Genomic DNA, 17909 nt, shown 5'->3' on the forward strand with positions numbered 1-17909 from the left:
AAAACCAGTTGGGAGGGGGGGGGGAGGGGAGGAAGGGAGGAAGGGAGGAAGGGAGGAAGGAAGGAAGGAAGGAAGGAAGGAAGGAAGGAAGGAAGGAAGGAAGGAAGGAGAGGTTGATATTTGCAGTTAGTGAACAGTGGGCACAAAATCTTATTTTAAAAATGACTTTTTCACTTACTAGTGTGTTGAAGTAAAGATCTGTTCAGCTTACCCTGCTTTGGTCATGCTGATGTTAAATGTATCCCATCCAGGAGGTACACAGAAGACAGTGGCTTTCCACAGCTGGAGAAGTCGCAGATTAGAGGTAACAGGAATAGGACATTGTGTTTGTTTTAAGATCAAAAATGTTAGACATTTCCAAGTCTTTTCTCTTTGGCGGTTGGGTACTGACTAAAAAGGTATATATATACCTTTTTCTTCTTTGAAGTCAGAAAATACTGATGAAAGAAATTATATCACATTGAATTTTTAATTTGTCTTAGAATGTCCATGTTTGAGTTAGTTGTAGTTTTAAAAAACAATCCCTGACACATAATGATCTCAAGTACACGAATTCCTAGTGCATTTTGAATGCTGAAAATAGCTCCCACTGTGCCCTAAAGCCAAGGTATGAAACGAAGGTTTATTTGTAAACAATCTTTCAAGAGCCCTGACTACGAGGTGGGGGTGGGGATCAGAGCCCACAAAGTGTTAAAGTCACTGTTCAGGTTTTCACATTTGACAAGGCCTTTGAAGGCGGGTCTGGGGGGCAGGGGTATTTCATTTTACTTTTCCCGAAAGGTATGAAGGGTATGTCCGTGTTCTCCAAATGCCAGCAGATTTGATTGCAGGAGAGGAAAGCTACCCATTGTGATAAACCTAATGTTGACTTGCAGTTTGCAGAGCATTTTACATGAAGCACAGGCACTAAAAGTACTGAACTGGGTATTTCCTTCCTCCCGCTTTATTCCTGCTGAGGTTTTTGACTGGGTCTCCGATGTGCCAGATGGGCAGGAGTGCCAGACACTCACCACCCCAGGAATCCTGAGTGCGCTAGAGACCGGTTGGAGCCTCTTCCGTCTCCCACCCACCACTTCCAGCAGCAGTTCTCTGATGCTCCGACACCTACTGGGTGTCCATCAATTCACGTCAGACGCTGAGTTACCATAGACTCCCCAAGTTGAGGTCACAAGACTGCCCCTGGACACTGAGGATAGCGGCACCTTTTTTTTAAAATCATTTTCCATTGATCTTTAGAGAGCATGGAAGGGAGGGAGAGAGAAAAATTGATGGGAGAGAGACACATCAACAGGTTGCCTCCTGCACGCGCCCAGACCAGGGCAGGGGATTGAACCTGCAGCAGAGGTACCATGCCTTTGGTGGGAATTGAACCCAGGACCCTTTAGTCCACAGGCAACACTAAACCACTGAGCCAAATCAGCCAGGGCATAGCCACACTTTTGCCTGGCCAACTACAAACTAGGGATTCTCACTCCTCAGATTCAATCATTCACTAGAATGACTCAGGAACTTGGGAAAACCTGTATAATAGTTTTATTATAAAGGATAAAACCCAGGAACAGCCAAATGGAAGGGGTACACAGGGTGGGGACAGTTGGGAGGTGGGCAGAGCTTCCTCCTGGGCTTCCCCCTTGCAGCACATGGACCTGTTCACCAACCTTGTCCACTGAAGTCTCATCACCCAGACTTGATTAACTCAGCGCCCACTGTGCATTGAACTGCTCTGCCCCTCCTCCTTCCCTGGAGATCTTGGGGTGAGGCTGATAGTTCTAACCCTCTACTGTGGTTGGTTCCTCTGGCAACCGAGGCCGAGCCACCTCGTTAGCATAAACTCAGATTGGGGCCAGAGGGGCTTGTTTCGAATAAGAATGAAGTATCACTCAGGAAATGCCAAGGGTTTTAGGGGCTCAGCGCCAGGACCAGGGACCGAGACCAAGTATTTTTTATTCCACCACACCTACCATCTGAGATTCAGAGGAAAGCTGAACAACCCTAATGTCAATGCGTTTAAACCTAGAACTCTTGAATGTGTATAAAACCAGAAGTTTCAAAAGGCTACCATCCTCCTGCACCACTGGAGTAGGAATGTTTTCATGGGATGGCAATGTCCCCATGCATTCAATTTGGAAGGAAAGATTTCAGGATCAGAAGGGTCTGTGGAGGTCTTCTAGACTAAGTGTCCACTCTGTGCTTGAGTAAGCCAACGGCATTGACCGAGGCCTAAATGAAGATAAAAGTCTCCACCAGGAAATCAGGTGGATTTAATGCACATCTTCAACTGAACAGCACTAATTGTTCTAAGCAAATGCTCAGATGGTCACTAAGGTGTTGACATGGAAAGAGTGTTTTATAATTCACCCAAAACTACAAGAAAGTGCTTGACCTGAAGAGTCCGGCTGATTCTGCCAGAGAAAACATAATAGCTTTGCCTTCACGAGGGTCACACTGTCCTCTGTGTTAGTGACATCGGGGGGCGGGAACCTAGGCTGTTTCCCACGTGTAACGTGCTGATGTGCGCCACAGCACTGACAAAACTCACAAAGGATTCAGATGAGAAGCAGCAGGAGTCAAAACTATCAAACCCTCACCAGCACCGTTTCGTAGGTGGTGGCCTAGAAGTGTGTTGCTTTATTTTTTAATGTTTTTACTGATGTCAGAAAGAGGAAGGAAGAAGGAGAGAGAGAGAGAAACATCAATGACGATGGGCTGCCTCCTGCACGCCTCCTACTGGGAATCTAGCCCGAAACCCGGGCATGTGCCCTGACCCAGAATCAAACTGTGACCACCTGGTTCATAGGTCAGCGCTCAACCCCTGAGCCACGCCAGCCCAGGCAAAGTGTATTGCTTTAAACAGTAAATGCGAGGCTGTCCATCATAAACATATTCTGAATTTACAGGATATCTGAAAACTGCCCAGTGTTCTATAAACGTTACTTCATTCATTCTGTTGACATGGTAAGTAGGAAGGCAGCCTGTGAACTCACCTTTGCTGCCACCTAATATGACACATGCTCACGCTAATGAAGCAATGCCCACCTTGATATTTGCACCAAAATATAGCCCAGGGACACGAAATTTCACAGTAACATAATAGCATCATTTATGAGTCACTATATGTCAAGCACTTTACAGTTAGTCACTGCAACGACCTGGCGAGATAAGCAAGTGGAGGAACCCGAGAGGAGGGAGAGAGCAGCAGCTAGAGAAGAGAGGAGCCAGAGTCCGAAACCAGGGAGCAAGCTCAGCAGACCCCACTCCCCATCCCTGGAATGCAGGGGCCCCGTGTGAGATCTCTGTCATTGACAACACACTGCACAGAGCAAGGCTAAAACACTCGGTCTCTGTTGGGAATCCACATCAGCCCTTGGGGTCAGGGGTGGAAGGAACGGGAGATCCGTGCTGGCAGGATACCGGCGGCAAATTGCATTGGGCTATCTCCTGGCCACTTACTCGTCCTGAGACCACCCCATGCAGGCAGTGGCTCTCCAGTGTCAGCGAGCATCAGGATTGTTCAACCCACGTTGCTGGACCGCGCACCCAGACGTGCTGACTCACCTGGTCTGGGTCAGGGCCTGAGAAATTGCATTGCTCATAAGCTCCCAGGTAATGGCGGTTAGTCCTGGAACCACATTGGGAGAAGATGGACACAGGGCAGCTGAGGGGAGCACAGACGACTAGCCTGTGGCCTGAACCATTCTTGACGGTCTCTTCCATTGGATAGTGTGGCCAGGTGCTACTCCAACCGGAAAACCCAAATCATCCACTAGGGATGCTTTTGCTTCATCTCAGTAACCCGGATGTGCTCTGGACACACAGTAAGCCAACGGTGGACTTAGAAGTTGTCTCTGATGCTGAGTTTTAACTTCCCTTTTCTGCGATCGTGTTCAGGAACCTCTGAGCCCCTAGAATCTTGCATCAGCTTTGCTCTCAGGTGGTCTGTGGGACGATGGAGGGCCTGTCAGGGTGGGTGTTTGAGGATCTTGGTTTCTAGGCCGTTTCCCTATGATCTCCTGTCCTGTGAATTATCACATCATAGAATTCATTGACTATTTTATATTATATTGTTTAAAAATGCAAAGTTTTGCCTGGCCGGTGTTGCCCAGTGGCTGAGCGTCAACCCCGAAATCAAGAGGTCACCGGTTCCATTCCTAGTCAGTGCACATGCCCGGGTTGCGGGTTCGATCCTCAGTAAGGGGGGTGCAGGAAGCAGCTGATCGATGACATCTCTTTCTTTCTCATTGATGTTTTTTCTATCTCTCCCTCTCCCTTTCTCTCTCTCTAAAAATAAAAACATTTTTTAAAAACTTAAAAATGCTAAGTTTTCTCCTGTATTGGATTGCTTTAAAGGAGAAAACAGACTGACAGCATGAACTATTTTAATGATTACTCTTTTTATAAAAATTATCCTCTTGTCTTTTGAGGTGATGGCCTCCCTTTAAAGACAAACCTTTCTCGGAGAACCCGTATCCCACACAAATGGGCACCGGCTCTAACACCAGGGAAGAAATCTTTTCAAGTTCCCTTTGTTTCTTGCCCCTCTGGAGGGCCAGGCCATGGAGCTGTCCAAGGTTTTGTTTCTTGCCCTTCCTGTTCCCCGCCTCTTTCATCTTCCCACAAAGAGGCAGGGAGGGTAGGAAAGAAGGGAACCGACTCTGGAGTCAGGCTGGCTGGGTTTGAATCTCAGCCCCAGCAGTGGACGGCTCTGGGGCCCTGAGCAAGTCAAGTAACCTTTGTGGGCCTCAGTTTCCCCTCTGTGACCTTAGGGGTGGAAAGGAGAGAGCACATACCTTGTTAGGCTATTTTGAGAATTTAATCATCTTTGTGAAAGTACTTACAACAGTGCCCGGCCAACAGGAAAAAAAAAGGAAACCTCTGGGTTCCAGGATTTCTACCATAAAAGGGTTTTTTAGAGTTCGGTGCTTTCCCCCTCAGCACTGGGCCGTTGCCAGTGCTGCCCGGCCTCAGGAACACAGGCTCCGGAGGGGGTCTCGCTGCGCCCACCCGGGCCCCTGGTCTTCGCTCTGCCACAGCCACGCTGTGTGACGCCTGCGAAGTTAACTGCCTTCTCTGACCTCAGTCTCCTTCTCTGTAAAACAGGGGCCTTGACCTTCAGTAAATACCCCGAGCTCCAGCGCGCGAACTGCAGGCCGGCTCTGCACGCGGTCAGGGGGTGCGGCCGGGAAAAGGGTTTCCCGCTGCCCGTCATCACTGGGGGGCGGCCAGGCTCCCCGTGGAGGGGACACCACAGGCACCCTAATGCCTGCGAGGGCCCCGCGGGGGGGGGCGCCAGACCCGCCCGAGGGAATTAGCCGTCTGTCGCAGAGCTCGCTGGAAACCCCCTTCTGTTGGGACAGTTACTGGGGGGCGGTCTCCCCAGGACCGGGAAGCCTTCGATCCAGAGGCTGCAGCCTTTCAGTGCAGGCGTGAGTTAAGGGGAGCTCTGTCCCCCCCCCCGTTTCGGCTGTGTCGCCCCTGCCCATCTCTGCTCTAGGAGGGGTCCCCTCTGCGGCAGGCCCCCCCTTGGTGTCTGCGATGGGCGCCCCGCCCCGCCCCGCGCCCCCTCCCCGCCCCCCCTCCCGGCTGCCATGGAAACCGGCCTCCTGGGTCTAGGCCAGAGTCTCCCGCCCGAGCCCCCTCCCCCGGGCCAGCCCCCCGCGCCCGATTGGTCCTCGGGGGACGCTGCGGGGCGCCTGGGCCCCCGCCGAGCCCGGCCTGGGCGGAGAGCGGGTTCGCCTTCGCCGCGGCTGCTGCCGCTCGGTCGGCGCCCCTGAGAGCCGGGGAAGCCGGGGCTCCCCGCAGCGACGCCCGCCCCGCCCCGCCCCGCCCGCGGCGCCCCGCGCAGCGCTCACGGCCACGCACGCAGCCGGGCCGGAGCCGGGCTCCCGGGAAGGTAAGGGGGGCCCGGGGCTCGCAGCCGGCACCCCACCCGCCGCCCGCGCTTCCGCCGGCTGCAGACCTGGGGCTGGGAGGGTGGCCCCCTGTCCCCGCGACCCCAGGGGCGCAGGGAGACGCACGGCTGGTGGAGGGGGGCTGAGCTGGGGTCAGGAGGAGGTGGGCGCTCCTGGGGGGCGTCCCCTCCCAGGCCCCTCGGAGGAGAGGGCGTTAGGGCGGGAGGCGACCGTGCGCTCACGCGGGTGGCCCGAGCCCGCGTGGCCCCCCGCGGACATGTGCGCGTGAGTCCCGCGTCCGGCTCTGCGGGGCGCGCGTCCGTGTCCGCCGCACGCGAGCCTGGGGGCCGCCGGGCGCCTCGCCCCAGCCCGTCCCCGGGGCGCACCGCGGGAGCCCGGCTGGCGGTGGGCGGGACTGGCTGCGGGGACCGTGGCCGGGGCGGAACCCGCCGCCACGGCCCCTAAGGAAAGCGCTTCTCTGGAGAGAGTGCGAGAAGGAAGGACCTCGTCTTCCCTTCCCCGCGCCCCTCAGCAACGAGGAGCTCCGCGGCTCGGCGACAGCCACCGGGGTCACACAGGGTCCTCAAAGTGTCACTTCGGATCAGCTTTTGTGTGCGCGACCCATCTGGGCAGGCGGAGAGGTCGAGGCAGCCGAGGGCAGTGCGCGGAGCCCTCCCGGGGCGGCGCAGGTTCAGCCATCTGCCCTGTCTCCTACCTGCCCCCTCCCCCGCGGCCCGCCCCTCGGGCTGCGCCCCCCACTCGCTCCTCCTGAGCTGAGACAAGGGGACTCTGTTAGGCTCACCCTGCCCCACCCTCCGCTCACCCCGCTCCCAGCGCGGAGCGAGCGAACCGCACTCTCAGCTCCAACCCTCGCTGCTCAGACAAATTCGGGAACGAAACGAATCGCGCGGGCGCTCGGGCCGCGGGGATCCCACAGGGGCGCAAACAAAACCGGACCGGAGGCTCTGCTCCGAGCCCAGCCACGATTTCCAAGCGGAATCTAGAGCGAGCATTTGTTTGTGGCAACATGGTGCGGGGTTTCTTTTTTTTCTTTTTTTAATATGTATCAAGCTTGCATCATCAGTATTCGATGTGATTCACAGAAGGGCTTCAAGAGATGGTTTCTGTTACTGTTGCAAAAGCGCTTCTCGGGTTTTTTCCGTTGCCATGGCAACCGAAGAAGTCACCCTGCGCCGCGGAGACGCTCCCGGGCCGGAGCTGGGAAGTGTTCTTGAGATCTCCTCCTGCCCCCTTAAGTTACCATGGTAATAATAACTGAGCTTAGAAGTTACTTGTTTCTTTTCTGTCCTTCAAGCACTAAAAGCCCAAGGCATGTTGTTGCTGTTGTTAATTTTATTTTTTCAGAGTTTGCAATTTGCAGACCAGATCTTCCCCCTCTGACCACTGAAAGTAAACACTGCCCCCCAGCCAGCCAGTCCTGGGGCCCAGCTCTCCTGCCCTGCTCCCAGCGCGGAACAGGAGGCAGAGGGGGAGCGCTTGCTATTGATGGGAGCCTGGCCTGCCATCCCATCTCCCTCCCCATCGAGCATTTAAACTTGGAGTCCTAATTAGCCTTCTAATTAGGAGATGGGGGGATGAAGGTGGGGGGATCCCAGACAGAGGCTAATGGGGAAAAGCTAGGTTCAGCTCTCTATGGACTAGTGTTTCATGTGCTGTTGGGTTTGCCCAGTAAAGCCCTCTCCTGGGTTTATTTTTGGCTTGACCACGGTTAAGTGGTGAGCCTGGAAAAACCTTCAGAGAGGCCTCCTCTGTGTTAGCAAGAAATGTGGACTGGATATTTAGTTTTCAGTGTGTGCTTTTTTCTAATAACTAGCCTACACCTAAAATAAAGGCAGGTTTGTGTGAAATCGAAATTTCCTAGATAAGCCATAGAGCCCTTGGATGCTCTTGGTTTAGCCTTAGATTTTTAGTTTAAATGGGTTAATTTGGGGGGGAGTATTGCTTTAATTAGCAAGTGTTTGGTACCTTTAAAGAATCATAATTCTTTACACATCGGTAATTCCCGAGCCATGAATCCTATAAATTAACTTTAAACATTGATAACATATGATTGGAAAATTCAAATACCCCTAGACTTACAGTTTTAAAAGAAGAAAAGATTTTGTCTTAGTAGGTTAATATTTTCAACCAAATATATAATTCCATTGTGAGAAATTTAAGAATTAAAATATTATGAAATCCAACTTTATCCTTTGAATCTCATTACAGTATTTCTCTAGGGAGTGAGGAAGGAGCCTTAATTCATTGGCTGATTTTCTTTGTTGTTGAAAGGACAAGCTTCATAAAATTACTCTCATTCTATTGTTGTCATTTCCTATTGTCATTCTAGAAAAAGTTCTCCAGAATTGAAGTTATAAATACTAAGAGAAAGAAGTATTCAAATTACTTATGAAGACAGTAGTCTACTATTTGAATTAAGCAGATCACAGCTCTTAAATTATTTTCTCTCAAGAACTTCAAAGATAGCTCAGCCATTATTTTAAGCATCCCAAGGAATATTAACCAATTTTACAGATGGATGAGTTTCGTTCAAAAGACTCGAGTCATTTCAGCTAACCACTGGGAAAATTAACAGGCAAAAATACATGCATGGCAGCCAAGACTAGAGAGCATGGAGACGAGAAGAGAGACGGGGTGGGGATGGCAGGGAGAACGTATGGTTATAGAGAAAAATAAAGCCAAAGGGGAAAAGTCTTAAATGAGGAGAAAAGTCACAGATTAAGGGAAAGAGGGTAAGAACAGAAAAAGTCCAGTGTAAAGAGAGTTGCCCAGAAAAAAGAAAGAGGGAGAGAGAGAAAAAGAAAGAAACCCAAGCTGGAGAACAGAAAGCTAAAAAGAACTCTGCTCATCTCCCATGAAGAACAGAGAACTTGACTTTCAACAATAAAGATAAACTTAAAAAAACAACAACAGAGAACCTGATGCTTTTCCAGAAAGGCCTAATACCCCACTTAGCAAAATCCTCTGACACAGGGCGTGCCTGGGAGGCCTGCTCGGCAGGCAGAAATGCGCTCTGGCTCCCTGCCGCCCCTGGCAGTGCTGTGGGCTCGGGCAGCTTCCCGTCTTTGCCAAACTAGCTGCTCACTAGACCTTCCTCTTTCCAGTCCATAAGCCACCGCAAAAGCTTTCTACATCTCTATTTGTGGGGAACATTTAACTGGGATAATTTATAGACACACTTGATTATGTAATTGCATTTTTTTGCTTTAAATGGAAAGCTTTTACTCTTAAAAAAAAAAGTTGCTTAAATAGTTATCAAAATAATGCATTCATCTAATTTTATGGGTTAGAGCATATTAAAAGATTCTAACAAAAACAACAGCTCCCTCCGTGCATACAGTCACTTTCTGTTCTTAGCTGTTGGCTTACTTACCTCCCTGTTTCCAAATAATTTGCTTAGATGGCCGGTCCTTGATTCAATTTTAGGCAGAATCTATGTGCTCTCTCTTATTACAGGGAAGGACATAGCTCTCTTAATCCACTCCTTCCAACTTTTCTCCCTTTATTTTTGCAACATGGTCTGTGGGAGGAAATCAGCCAGAGCACCGTTAGCATAACCCTTTTTTGGAAGATGCCAGGCTTAGGAAAGCTCCTAGGAGCATCTGGTTTGGGGCTAAATGTTTCTTCGGCCTTAGGCAGAGCAGCCAAAATTCAGCCAGTTTCAGAAACAGTTGGTCAAGCGCAGCTCTTGGAAGAGGGAGGGGTTGTTCCTGCAGACTGGCAGCCCTTGTTTGGGTACCTTGGATTTTATACAGGGGTTTGCATACATCTCGCTGGACAGTTCGGCCCTACAGCGTCTCATAGGTGGTACCGCAATTTTAAAGATGTCAACATGGGGTTGGCGCTGTGGCTGTAATTACTGTTCACTGCAAGGCCAGACTATGGACTGTAATTGTATCTCTTTTTCTGTATAACATTTTTGGAGAAAATAATTATGTTTCTGGAGGCTGGAAGTCTGCGATCAGGGGGCCAGCATGATGGGTTCTGATGAGAGCTCCCTTTCTGACTTGCAGGTGGCCACCTTTTTGCTTGGCCCTCACACGGTAGGTAGGGGCTGGGGGATCACACTGGCTTTCTGCTGTCTTGTAATAAGGGCACTAATCCCATCATGACGGCCACACCTTCACGACCTAAGCTAATCTAAACCTAATTACCCCCCCCCAGAGGCCCCATCTCCAAATTCCATCACTTTGTGTGTTAAGTCTTCAACATATGAATTTTGGGGGAATGCAATGCATACATAGTAATCGGCCAGTTATTTTCAACCAGTGCACTGCAAGAATTCTTAAAACATACAATACCTGCTCGTTTAGTCAGGGGCACTGACCTCTTTTTTCTTAGAAAAAATAACAACCACCGGAGGAAACAAGATGGCGGCGCAGGTAGCAGCTGCCCCCGCCGCCTCCAGCAGCCACATCAGAATCACAACTACAATACAGAACCACCGTCACTCAGGGCCTCCTGAAGTCTGGCTGAGCAGAAGCCCCACAGCCAGGGAGCCGAGGAAGCACCAAGACCGGGAGGAGGGGTGGGGACGCGGGCGGATAGGGGCTGAATAGGAGACTAGGCCTCGGGCCCACACCCGGTGCCTCGGGCTAAACCCCGGAGGGAATCTCGGCGGTGGGGGTTTCCCGGAGGAGGGAGGGGTCCCAGCCCCACATCAGGCCCCCAGCCCAGGGCTCCAGGGCCAGGAATAGAAATTCCCACAACTCCGGGCTGTGAAACCAGCGGGGACTGTGGCTGAGGGTTGCGGAGGCCGCGGGAGCCCCAGCAGCTCCTCTAAAGGGCCCTGCACGGACCCACCCGGACACTCCCTCTGAGCCCAGCGCCGGGAGCAGCCTGAAAGGACCCGAGACACTCGGGGAGGAACTAACCTGCCTGAGATCCGGGCGAGAGCTGGAGGGGCGGCTTCCTCCCGGGCAGAAGGGCTGGCGGAGGCCGTGGCTCCTGTGGCGAGTCCTCCCCGCACACAGCCGGCGGGCAGGCGCCATGTTTGAGTCGCCAGCACCTGACTCACCTTTGGCCCCGCCCCGTGATTCCCGGAGGCCCCGCCCCTCCCACCTGCAGCTCATCTGGGCCATTTCCAGGGTCTTTTCTGTGCAAGCGGCCTCTCGAGCCTCATGCTTAGGACTTTCCTGAAATCTCTCAAACAAGCAGCAGCAGGCCCCATACGGCTTGATAAGCGGCCCCAGGCCTGGCACTAGCGGCAGCTGCACTGGCTCATAGCTGGGCCTCTCCTGGGCACCTCCAAGCCCAGCACAAGGAGCAGCCACCTGCGGTTTGCTGTGTAGCTCATGCTGGGTGGCCCTGGGCAAGGCACTGGCACAGGCTGACTTTGCACCTCCCGGGAGGCCCCAGAGACAGTGCAGATGGTGGTCAGACTCGGCCACGGTGGATGACAACCCCACCACATCCACGAGTGACACACTCAAGGGGTGCACTTGGTGAACACCAAAGCTCCACTGAATCAAATCCTGCTCCACAGGGGTGTCTCCAGCACAGCAGCTCTTTGGCTGTAGTTGCAGCAGGTCCTCACAGCCGATTGGCCTGGGGGTCAATTCCTCCCAGTGATGCCAACAGCAACCAAGGCTCAACTACAACAGGACAGTGCACACAGCCCGCACAGGGGAGCACCTAGAAGGCCCAGCTCAGGGGACTGGGGAGGCTGAGCCACTGGGCCCTACAGGACACCTACTACACAAAGCCAATCTACCAATTCCAGGAGACATAGCAGCTCTACCTAATACATAGAAACAAACACCTGGAAGCAGCCAAAATGGGGAGGCAAAGAAACAGGTCACAAAGGAAAGAACAGAAGAAATCTCTAGAAGAGGAACTAAATGAAATAGATCCAAGCAAGCTAATAGATACAGAGTTCAGGATTTGGGTTATAAGGATTCTCAATCATATTAGTAAGAGTATGACGAAAATAACTGAGAAAATCAATGACACAGTAAAGTACCGATTTGAAAGGAAAGCTACACGAACTGAATTGAAGAATAATTTACATGGAATCAACAGTAGAGTAGAGGACGCTGAGAATCAAATCAGCAATTTGGAACATGAGGAAACAAAAAACACCCAACCAGAAGAGCAAAAAGAAAAAAGAATCCAGAAAGATAGTACAAGGAGCCCCTGGGACAACTTCAAGAGGCCCAACATTCATATTATTGGGGTGCCAGAAGGGGAAGGAACAGACCAAGAAATTGAAAACCTATTTGTAAAAATGACAGAAAACTTCCCCTACCTGGGGAAAGAAATAGACTTACAAGTCCAGGAAGCACAGAGGGTCCCAAACAAGAGGAACCCAAAGAGGCCCACAGCAAGACACATCATAATTAAAATGCCAAAGGTTAAAGACAAAGACAGAATCTTAAAAGAAGCAAGAGAGAAGCAGTTAGTTACCTACAAGGGAGCCCCATACGACTGTCAGCTGATTTCTCAACAGAAACCTTGCAGGCCAGAAGGTTGTGGCAAGAAATATTCAAAGTGATGAACAACATGGAACTACAACCAAGATGACTCTACCCAGCAAAGCTCTCATTTAGAATTGAAGGTCAGATAAAGAGCTTCTCAGACAAGGAAAAGCTAAAGGAGTTCATCACCCCCAGACCAGCACTACACAAAATGTTGAAGGGTCTTCTTTAAGAAGAAGCTAATGAACAAAAGAATCTGATGAACTAAATAGATCCAGAGACATTGACGCATGGAACAGACGGTCATATTTCAGAGGGAAGAGGGAAAGGGGGTGGAGGGTGGGAAGAGATTAACCAAAGAAGTTATATGCATATAAGCATAACCCACGGACACAGTCAATAACGGGGTGAAGGCCTGGGGAGGGAGTGGTAGTGAGGTGGAGGGGGTCAATCGGGGGCGGGGGAGAATGAGACACCTGTAAAACTTTCAACAATAAAGATAAATTAAAAAAAAAAAAAAGACAACAACCGGCACAATAACTGCCATCCGGTGTGAATGAATCAACATTATACCTATTTTTTTTGTCAGATCAGCAAAAACTTTATTTTTTGGTGTGCTGCAGAATTTTAGTAATCAGTTTACGTGCCTTGAGATGAACAAGGTTGAAAATTGCTGCAATAGGCAATTGATAACTGTTTTAACGATCAAAGACCTGGCTTATTCCTGTTTTTCTGCTCTGTCTCCTTCCTTCTGCTCCCATACTTTTCACGTCCAGGTCTTTGGGTGGCTACTACAACTCCAGACAGGTTCCCCCAGAGGAAGAAAGGGGGGGTCACGCTAGTTTTAAATATCCCACTTTATCTGGAGGTGCTTGTTAATTCGAAAGCCCTCTCTGAGGTCTCCTTGACCAGCTCCAGCTGTGAGGGAGAGAGAGGGGCTGGGATTCCCAGTTTGTCAGCATGCTGAGTGAGCCAGCCGGCAATGCCACCACCCATCACTTATTGAGAGGGCGACCGTATGCCCCTTTGTCAGGGACAGCCTGGTTCACACCTGTTGTCCCAGTGTTATCATTAATAGCACCCCCTTCTCCTCTCAAAAGTGTCCCGGTTTGATAAACTCTCTATGTTCACCCTACCTATTGAGCAGTTGCTATTCATGGCAGGGTCTCAGTAAATAGTTAGCAGACAGGAAAATAGAATGCAAGCGGAAGATAAATCACAAGCAGGGCTAACTGTGGCGGGTGCTTGTGTGGCACAGGCCGCACACAGGCCGGGCTCACAGGACAGAGAAATGAGTGTGAGTTGACAAATGATCTGGGTGAGCTGGTTTGGATGGAGATGAAGTGTGTGTGTGTGTGTGTGGGGGGGCGCATGTAACGCCAGACATGAAAGATAAATGGATTGGGCACAGTTTGAAAGATGAAAAGGGACAGTTTATGTGCCAGGGACTTTTCTTTGAAAGACTAACAACAAGCAAGTTTCAATGCCGTCTTTGTTTGGGCGATGAGCACTTTGTAACGTGGGTGCGATGCTAAGATATGATGTGGCCTAAGAGCATTTTGAGCACTCACCGCACTAAATATAAAGCCATTGATATTTATTAAGCCAAATATATGTGTTTTTTGCCATTACAAACAAGTTATCAAAAATTTTGCATGTGAGGACGATTTCCTGAATTATTCTCTCATGAAACATGTGAAGTGTGACTTGGAGCTATTTTAGTAATAAAGTTCTCTTTGATCAAGAGAAAATATTCACCTTTCCTAAATTTTCTTTTACGTTGATATCAAAGGAAAGTATTTACTTAGCTGTTTTTTTCTTAGCTTGGTTTTTAAATTCCAACAATTAGTTTTAGAGATTCACTCATTCTGTTGGGCTGCTTGGTGGGCTGGCATAGTGGAAAAACATAAAAATATTTGGTTCTAATCTTGCTCCTTCCACTAACTAGCAGGTCTCTTTACCTCCCTGGATCTGTTCCTCAAACACAACCTGAGAGATTCAATATCCCTGCGGGCCCCGCGCCCCTTTGCCCTCTAGGGTCCAGGAACGTGCTTGGGTCATCAAGGGACACCACGAGACAGCCACTCTGCTTGCAGCCTCGGGCTGGCTTGGATCAGGGGCGTGGTGAGAAGTAAGACTGCAGAGGAAAACTGAGATGAGGCCATGAAGCGCCTGAATGTCCAGCTTGTCTGTCTTTCTGGTTGTCCAGGGTACCCAGAGGGCTCGCCTCCAATACCGTGTTTCGAACGAATCCATTTTCCCCTACCCGCCTTTTTCACTGTCCAGCTTCCACGTCTGTTAGTAACTGGGAATACAAGGGCGTGGGGCGATCTTAGCCCGGGCCTCTAATGACACATCTTGGCCCTTGGTGACCTTTCCCAGTTCTTCCTTTGCTGCCCGTCTGAGTCTCAGCCCCTTCTGGGTGCGAGGAGAGAGGAAACCCTGAAGGTGGTTTTACAGGAGGGTTTAGCAGGCTGGGTAAGACAAGGGGCAAGTGTGTTCCACTTGGGACAAGCTGGGTACGAAAGCTACCGGGCATGAAAGGATGTTTTATGATAGGGAAGGTAAACTTTAGGAATAAGTTGCGTAATTGATTCAGAGCTCAGAACTTTCCTTCAGGGCTGGGTATTTAACTGTGAGCCTTTGAGGGTAAAGGGACGAGGGATGCCTTGGAACCCTGGGTAAACACCGACTCCCTGGTGGCCAAAGGTGGGATTTAATTCACTGCTAATTAGTGTTGGCTTTGGCTCCCCTGGGAAAGAGCAAACACGGGGAAGGCAGGGAGCAGGGAGAAGGGCAGAGGCCCGTGCATGGGGCGGGGGGGTGTTTGCAGAGCTGTTGGGAGCCGTGGAGAAGTGCAAAGAGGGTCTTGAAAACAGAGCAGGATTATTTCTCATGCTTCAAAAGAAAGCAAATTCTGCTGCAAGCTACTAACATATCCCACCGTAAAATAAAATAAGAGGGAATTGGAGTCTTTTTGACTCTCGCTGCGCTCATTTTAACCTCGGCAGCCTGCCAGGGGAAGCCATAATTGGGCTGTTTTTATTGTCTGTGGGCTGGAGCAAATGCTGGTCTGTAAACATTCTGATGCTTATGATTCAAATGAGCTTCTCAGGAATGTCTGCCCACGTCCGAGGTGCGCTTCCCTGGGAACCTTGGAACGTTGTACAGAAGCAATGGGGCGTTTCATGAAACCCGCAACGCTGCAGAAATTTTCTAGCCAGAGGTGCTCTGGTTAGGGACACTCATAACAAACCTGCCCTGTTTCAGGATAGACGTTGAAAGAGTTTTTGTAGTTGCTGTTTAGTTAAATTTTCACCCTTTCTTCTTTATCATGGAATAGTAATTTCTAGCGGTTTGGGTGTCTTTTTTTTTCCAGCCAGAGAAAGATGTTTACAACAGAAATATCTATTTCTGTATCTTCTAGAATCCACACCACCTTTTTTCTTTTTTAAACTCACCCGAGGATACTTTTTCCATTGCTTCTCAGAGAGAGAGTGGAAGGGAGAGACAGAGAGAAAACATCCATGTGAGAGACACTGATTGGTTGCCCCTGCACTCGCCCCAACCAGGGCCGGGGATGGAGCCTACAACTGAGGTACCTGCCCTTGGCCGGAATCAAACCGGGACCTTCAGTCTGCAGTCTGACACTCTAACCACTGAGCCAAACTGGCCAGGGCCACACGACCTTTTAAAGCATCTGTACAGTTCCAGGCCACCCAGCCCACATTTATAGACTTCTCCTGGGTACTGGGTGCCCAGAATCCTGAAACTGGTAAGACCAAGGGCCTGCCCCACAGACACACACGTTCTAACAGGGAGGGCAAATGTGTACAGAAGCCACCCGAACACAGGCAGGACTTGAAGATCGTGAAGGAAAACGCGAAGTTCACGGGGGAGATGCCAGAGGAAGAGCTGAGCTTTGGCTGGAGCATCGGGAAGAGAAGAGAGGGGAAGGGACCGGAAGGAAAGGGAATCTAAGCTAAGTCTGAATAATATGTAGGATTTCAACCATTGGATGACTGAAATACGAAAAAGAATGAAATTAATCATATAAAATAAGAATTCAACATTTTTGCGCTTACCAACAAACCTGTTTCAATTCATTTCATCATTTATTCCACGGGCCTGTGTTGAGCACCCATGCTCTGCCAGGCGCTGTTCAGAGACCGGGGCGATGGGTGAAGGCTGGGGCGGTATTGACGGGGCAGGACACCAGGAGCAGGGGGAGGAAGAGAGAAGGCTGGGGTGGCACCTGGCGTCTGGCTTGGTGGACAGGGCAGTGGCCGTGTCCTGTCTTTGAGTCTCTACGGCTCACCGGTCCTGACACGTCGCCAGCATCCTTTGCATCAGTCCAGGCTTTAGCGTGTGTTTTAAAGCGCCCTCCTCTGAGGGACCCGAATTAATCCCTCCCAGACTTTAAACCACTCTGGATGACAATCAGCCTCTGACATGCGGAGCTGTCCTGTGGCTCCTGACACACCTCGGCTCAGGCCTGGAGGGCTCAGCAGGGGCCCCCTTCTTTCGCCCCATCTCTCATTTTCCCCTGGTATGCGGCTGCTCCATACAAAGGTAACCCGGTCCCTTCCTCACTCTGGGATGGTGGCTCAGTGACAAGAGGAGACGCAGCCGGTAGAGACACTGCCTTATTCCAGCGGCTCGCATGGTTGAGACACTGCTTTATTCCGAAGGCTCGCACGATTACCCCGCTGCAGCCCCCAAGTCTCGGAAAAAGGCTCCAGGCAGCAGCTAAATAGATTTCTGGGATTGAACCTGAATGTTCTGGAGCATCAAGGACACAACTGGGAAGAGAGGTTCCCCTACGATCCTAGGCCTCGTGTTCATCACGCCATCTTCTTCAGGATTCCCAAAGCCCTAATTTCAAAACAAACAAACAAAAACAACTTTAGGGTGCATAGCAGCTCTATTCTCAAGCCCAGCTTTGGCTCTCTGCGTGTCCCACCAGGCCCCGTGGAGGACGGCACAGCACCCAGGTATTTCCACCACCGATATTTAAGCATCCACGCCTGCCTGGGAGTATATTCCAGAGTCCGTTGATGACCGTGCCACCATTTGAGCCACTTGTCTTACATGGTGCCAAGTTTCATTTCTTTCTAAGTCAGCTCTTGCTGGATTCAGAGCTTTGGAGAATCGTAGCTTTGGAGGCTGGGCTTGACCATCTCAGGAAGTTGGGCCAGTTTATTGTATCAGGGATGAGTCAGTTTTACACACTTGGTCGTAGAGACAGGCCACATTCCCCAGATATTGGTGGGGGGGAAATGTACGTTTTTAACCCTTAAGCCAAGAAAATCTCTGCTGCCATTACAAATAGTCAAAATAGCAACAAAGACCAAAGGACACACGAAGCACAGGGCACCACGGGGTAGAGCTCCCTGAACTCGTCTCCACCCCAACTTCATTTCCCTCCTCCTGGCCAACACTTGGGCACGATGCACCCAGAACTGTCCTGTGCTTGGCAGATACTTTTCCTTACATATGCATAGATCTCCACTTAAATGAATGATGACTGTTATCAATCATGAAGCTCTCAGAAATGTGCCCATTTCATAGAGCTCACAACCGA

General features: G+C 50.5%; 2 protein-coding genes across 2 annotated transcripts in view; one reads left to right on the forward strand and one right to left on the reverse strand.

Moving 5' to 3' along the window:
- The window catches only part of TMEM267 (transmembrane protein 267), a 429802-nt gene that overhangs the window by 312569 nt on the left and 99324 nt on the right, over nucleotides 1–17909 (reverse strand). The gene's annotated exons all lie outside the window — the stretch shown is intronic.
- NIM1K (NIM1 serine/threonine protein kinase) overlaps nucleotides 5719–17909 on the forward strand; it is a 29592-nt gene continuing 17401 nt past the window's right edge. Inside the window, exon 1 of the mRNA XM_081131937.1 lies at nucleotides 5719–5890. The gene's annotated coding sequence lies outside the window, so the exon portion shown is untranslated. The remainder of the gene's footprint in view (nucleotides 5891–17909) is intronic.

This window comes from Miniopterus schreibersii, assembly GCF_964146895.1.
Source record: "Miniopterus schreibersii genome assembly, chromosome: 3".
NCBI lineage: Eukaryota > Metazoa > Chordata > Mammalia > Chiroptera > Miniopteridae > Miniopterus > Miniopterus schreibersii.